Source organism: Rhineura floridana, chromosome 8 (assembly GCF_030035675.1).
Source record: "Rhineura floridana isolate rRhiFlo1 chromosome 8, rRhiFlo1.hap2, whole genome shotgun sequence".
Classification (NCBI taxonomy): Eukaryota; Metazoa; Chordata; class Lepidosauria; order Squamata; family Rhineuridae; genus Rhineura; species Rhineura floridana.
Window position 1 is genome coordinate 55,708,270 of NC_084487.1, and position 6,281 is coordinate 55,714,550.

The window sequence follows — 6,281 nt, forward strand, 5'->3', positions numbered from 1 at the left end:
CTGTCCTCTAAAATAGGAAATATGAATTTTGGAGTTTTAGTTGGCCTAATAATTGTATTGTCTTAATATGGATTATGGAGTAAAGTGAATCCCTTTTGCTTCCAGACAGAAGCCCTACTTCTGCAGTTTGACAGGCTTAATTATTATTTTTATTACTATAGTTTATTTATACCCCACCTTATGGCCAAAAGGCCCTCAAGGTGGCTTACAAGAAAAACACAAGTATAAAAATACATCAATAAAACAAAACAATTTACAAAAATTAAATAACAAATAACATTATTTAAAGAACAGCTATTACAACTTCCAGTGAAAATACAGGGTGGTGCACAGGGCCGGTTCTAAAGGGTGGCCAAGTGGGGCCCAAGGGCCCCTGGAGCTACAGGGGGTCCTCCGCTGTCCTTCTGCAATTAGCGGAGGCATCCGTGGACTGCTATCCCCCCGCTTTACCTACCTTTCCGTTGTTTTTTGCGGCGCGCAGATTTGCCATCAATCAAGATGGCGGCCGAGGTTTCCTTAACGGTCTGAAGCCTCTGCCGCCATCTTGGCTGATGGCACACATGCGTGCTACACGTGTGTGTTGCTGCCATCAACAAAGATGGCGGCAGAGGCATCAGACACTTAGGGAAACCTCAGCCGCCTTCTTGATTGATGGCAAACCTGGGCGCGCCACAAAAAACAGAAAGGTAGGTGAAGCGGGGGGATGGCGCGTGGTACGGAAGCTCCTGTCTTGTGGTCCGCAGATGGTTAAGTTCCATGGATCGCAGAGGGGGAGCAGATGGGCCCAGGGCAGGCTGGTACCCAAGGGCCACAGCATGCCGGGGGCTGGCCCTGGTGGTGCAGGTGCCTGGAGCGGCAGAAACATCTCAGGTTGCCCCCAACAAAGCTGTGAGTTGGTTCTCTTTCCTGCTATGCTTGCAAGTCCGACACCTTCAGTTGAACTTCTGATCAGCTTCTGTGATGGCAAAATACGAGTAAGCTTTCCCCAGCACCAGGCAGTCCTGCAGAAGCAGGTTGGGTCATGGCCTGGATGTCGTTCCACATCCCGCCGCCGCAGTTGTAAATGGTGGCAGCGGCAGCCCCGCTTGGCGGCCACATAGATCTTCTCGGAGAAGGTGCACCCGCCACCGTGCTGGATGAAGGTGAGCCACGGCATACCTGCAGTGGCAGCGGCCAAGACACTGAAGTTGGAGAGGGGGTTGCAGGTGTTGCCAGTGTCAAGCCCCTCCAGCACACCAGCCAACCACCACAGGGGTGAGTCCTGCCCGTAGATGCCATTCTTGCCAGCGCTCCAGCTGCTCTGGTTGTTGCCAGGTGTCTTCCATGAGACATTGAGCCAAGTGGTCCAAACTGCCTGTGCCGACGCCCTTATGAGGATTGATTTTCAATATCTGTTTCAGATTTCTCTATAGAAGTGACCGAGAAACACACAGTGGCTTGGAACCTGAATCGCAGATCAGAGTTTTGGAGTCATACTGATTTTTTTTAAAGCACAGATAAGGATGAAACATGGGGCAGGTGCTCCAGTACTTAATACCTTCCTATTGATGTGGACTAGATTCAATCTGAGGCCAATGCATTTTGAACACTCAACAATACAAATCCCAATATTAGCAGAAACTAACAGTTGTATGCGTCATTAGCATCTACTTATGCTGACATTTGTACAACTTTTATATAGCACATCACCTAAAATTAACTTCTAACTCAGCTAATATAGCAACTACCTAGTTCCTTTCTCATTCCTGTTTGCCCCTATCAAGGAATTTGTGCATTTTGGCAAAGAACGGAGACAATCCTGGGTAGTAGCTACTTTGTGTTTCAAGAGATGGGAATTGTAATTGCTACAACTGATCTGATTCCATTGCAGATAATGGCTTTAAAATGGACCTCTACACACTTGTCAGCATCCTACACTGTAATAATTTGTTATGTGCCTTCAAGTTGACTACAACTTATGGCGACCCTATGAATCAGCAACCTCCAATAGCATCTGTCGTGAACCACCCTGTTCAGATCTTGTAAGTTCAGGTCTGTGGCTTCCTTTATGGAATCAATCCATCTCTTGTTTGGCCTTCCTCTTTTTCTACTCCCTTCTGTTTTTCCCAGAATTATTGTCTATTCTAGTGAATCATGTCTTCCCATGATGTAAGTATGATAACCTCAGTTTCATCATTTTAGCTTCTAATGATAGTTCTGGTTTAATTTGTTCTAACACCTAATTATTTGTCTTTTTCACAGTCCATGATCTGCGCAAAGCTCTCCTCCAACACCACATTTCAAATGAGTGGGTTTTTCTCTTACCTGCTTTTTCCACTGTCCAACTTACACATCCATAGATAGAGATTGGGAATACCATGGTCTGAATGATCCTGACTTTAGTGTTCAGTGATACATCTTTGCATTTGAGGACCTTTTCTAGTTCTCTCACAGCCGCCCTACCCAGTCCTAGCCTTCTCATTTCTTGACTATTGTCTCTGTGTTGGTTAATGACTGTGTCAAGGTATTGATAATCCTTGCCAAGTTCAATGTCCTCATTGTCAACTTTAAAGTTACATAAATCTTCTGTTGTCCTTACCTTGATGTTCAGCTGTAGTCCTGCTTTTGTGCTTTCCTCTTTAACTTTCATTAGCATTTGTTTTAAGTCATTACTGGTTTCTGCTAGTAGTATGGTATCATCTGCATATCTTAAATTATTGATATTTCTTCCTCCAGTTTTCACACCTCCTACATCTTGGTCCAATCCTGCTTTCTGTATGGTATGTTCTGCGTATAGATAACCAATAGGGTGACAAAATACACCCGTCTCACACCCCTTCCGATGGGGAACCAATTGGTTTCTCCATATTCTGTCCTTACAGTAGCCTCTTGTCCAGAGTATAGGTTGCGCATCAGGACAATCAGATGCTGTGGCACCCCCATTTCTTTAAAAGCATTCCATCGTTTTTCATGATCTACACAGTCAAAGGCTTTGCTGTAATCTATAAAGCACAGGGTGATTTTCTTCTGAAATTCATTGGTCTGCTCCATTATCCAACGTATGTTTGCGGTATGATCTCTGGTGCCTCTTCCCTTTCTAAATCCAGCTTGGACACCTGGCATTTCTCGCTCCATATATGGCAAGAGCCTTTGTTATAGAATCTTGAGCATTATTTTACTTGCATAGCATATTAACGCAATAGTTCGATAACTACTGCATTCCCTGGGATCCCCTTTCTTTGGAATTGGGATGTATATTGAACGTTTCCAGTCTGTGGGCCATTGTTTAGTTTTCCATATTTCTTCACAGATTTTAGTCAAAATGTGGACAGATTCAGTCTCAGCAGCTTGTAGCAACTCTATTGGTATGCTATCTGTTCCTGGTGATTTGTTTCTTCAAAGTATTTTAAGAGCACCTTTCACCTCACATTCTAGAATTTCTGGTTCTTCATCATACGGTTCCTCCATAAGAACATAAGAAGAGCCTGCTGGATCAGGCCAGTGGCCCATCGAGTCCAGCATCCTGTTCTCACAGTGGCCAACCAGGTGCCTGGGGGAAGCCCGCAAGCAGGACCCGAGTGCAAGAACACTCTCCCCTCCTGAGGCTTCCGGCAACTGGTTTTCAGAAGCATGCTGCCTCTGACTAGGGTGGCACAGCACAGCCATCACGGCTAGTAGCCATTGATAGCCCTGTCCTCCATGAATTTGTCTAATCTTCTTTTAAAGCTGTCCAAGCTGGTGGCCATTACTGCATCTTGTGGGAGCAAATTCCATAGTTTAACTATGTGCTGAGTAAAGAAGTACTTCCTTTTGTCTGTCCTGAATCTTCCAACATTCAGCTTCTTTGAATGTCCACGAGTTCTAGTATTATGAGGGAGAAGAACTTTTCTCTATCCACTTTCTCAATGCCATGCATAATTTTATACACTTCTATCATGTCTCCTCTGACCCGCCTTTTCTCTAAACTAAAAAGCCCCAAATGCTGCAACCTTTCCTCGTAAGGGAGTCGCGTAACTGGAGAGGGACAAAGCTTATTGTGAGGTGGATATACCTAGTTTTGTATATTCTGGGTATTTGCATAAGTTCGCATCCTTGACAATGTCTTGCATCCAAAGTCTTGGACCAGACATGATTCAGTGGTACCTTGTAGAGGAAATGCCAGGAGGTGTGAGTGTGTAATGGGATGATGCAAAATTTATTGTATGGTGCATTCCTCAGTTGCTTTTTCTTTTCTACATATTTTGGTATGTGTTATATATAGGCTTTTATTGAAACACCCCACTATGTAAGATACTTTATGGATATATGATCGTGATTCATTAGATATGTGGCTTCCAGAGTTAAGCCAACCGGTGCATGTCATCTACCCATTTTTTCCTATTCTGAACTATGTCTTCTACATCAGTCAAGTGAAAAGCATTCAGTAATGACTTTCCTATAAAAGATAGGAATACTGAGATTATAGTAAAGACAACCACCTCTTTTTGGTTGGTAGAAGAGACTTTAAGCATAATAATGAGCATTCTCTCAACCCAACCCCCCCCCAAAAAAACAAGTGTTAGAGCCCCTTTCAACATAGCAGATCCCATGATTCTCTGCACACAAGGCAGAAATATCAGGCCACTGGGGCATAGCCTTTTGTCTTAATTACTGTAATTGGATTAGTTCTAAAACTCCACTGTGCAGTGATAGACAACCAACATAAGTGAGATACCTAGATCAAGACTACATATTTTATTTAACACAAAAACAGACTGCCTATTAATATTGGATTTTAACTAGCAACATGCTTTTATTTCCAGCCTGCTCCACAGCTCAGCTGGGAGGGTACTGCACTTCCTTTCCCTTGTAGCAGTCATCAATATAGCAAATGAATAGTTAGGCAGGATAGGTTATCACCGTCAGAAAACCCAATGGCCCAAACTGGGGAAAAAACATGAAAGGGAATCAAGCATAGTAAGTTGTAAGTGCTTGAACCAGTTTGCCAAAAGTCCTGTTCTAAGCACCTAATCTATATGGGGGGGGATTATCCTTCAGGACATTTTGGACCATGATTCCCATTTTTACCAACTATTGGCCAAGCTGGCTGGGGCTGATGGGAGTTAAGAGTCCAACATTTATCTTGAGGGCTAGATGTTATCCACCCCTCAGGTACAGATCTGTGTGTAAAGGAAACAGGTATTTTTGCTTTAAGATATAGCAGCAGGGACAGAGAAAAACAGGCCAAGAGATAGATCTGGAAGGAAAGAAAAGCAGAGAATAATAAAATTAATGGAGGGTTGGGGAAAACGGGACAAAATTAAGGGGGGAAATCAGGAAAAGTCCCTCCCAAGCAGAGGGGGGGAAAGGGAAAAGGACTAGGATGTATGTATTTTATCCTATTCTGTTTACCGCCCTGAGAGCTACTTGCTATGGGCGGTATATAAATGCAACAAAATAAAAATAAATAAATAAAAATAAAATAAACCAAAAAGGCAATTCTAAGCTAGTTACAATTCAATAACATTTGGTTACATTTGGAGATTCCTACTGTGGCAAAGTCTGAATGTATTTTAAAAGAACTATCATGCTAGTCTCCACCCTGAGCTATACCAGTTCAGGTAGAGGTTCGTTTTTCTTAATGTGTTAGTTGTGGTTTCACTATATAAGCATAAATTTAGCAAGTGAAGCTTTCCCTTCTCTGTGTGTCCTCTTGGAAAAAAAGACCATCTGCCCTTTTCAATCTTCTAGGTTTATATTTCTTAAAAACAGCTCACCAAAAATAAAACTAGCTATATGCTTTTTTATTTGAACATCCACAGCAGATACCTAACAAAAATATCATTCTGTTTAGAATAACCAAAAGGCTCAGCTAACGCCATGCCAAGAAAACTTAAATCAAAATCATACTTCTACAGTATGATTCATTCTCCAACGCAGGGACCTTTCTGCTTCTCAAAAGGTATTTTAAAGTGTTGGTTAACGGTTGGTCTATTCAGGATTGTACATAGTTTGTCATGGTCTGTGCTTACAGTATATAAACCAATATATGAAGGCTCCTAGAGCTAGGCAAGGAAACATTTTGGAAGGAGGCCCAGACCCTCAGGACACATCCCCCAAGAAGCATGGCCACCACTTTCCTGCTCAGTTCCTTTGACAACTTCAACAGTAGCAGTATTCAGAACTTTATTCTAATTACCAATAACTAGATTATTTCCCCACCCTCCCTTTGCCTTTTTGTTTTTTCTGCAAGTGGTATTTTACTGCTTCAGTTCTCTTGAGGGCTGGCCAGGATGCTACTCAAGAAGCATGCTGACTATGGG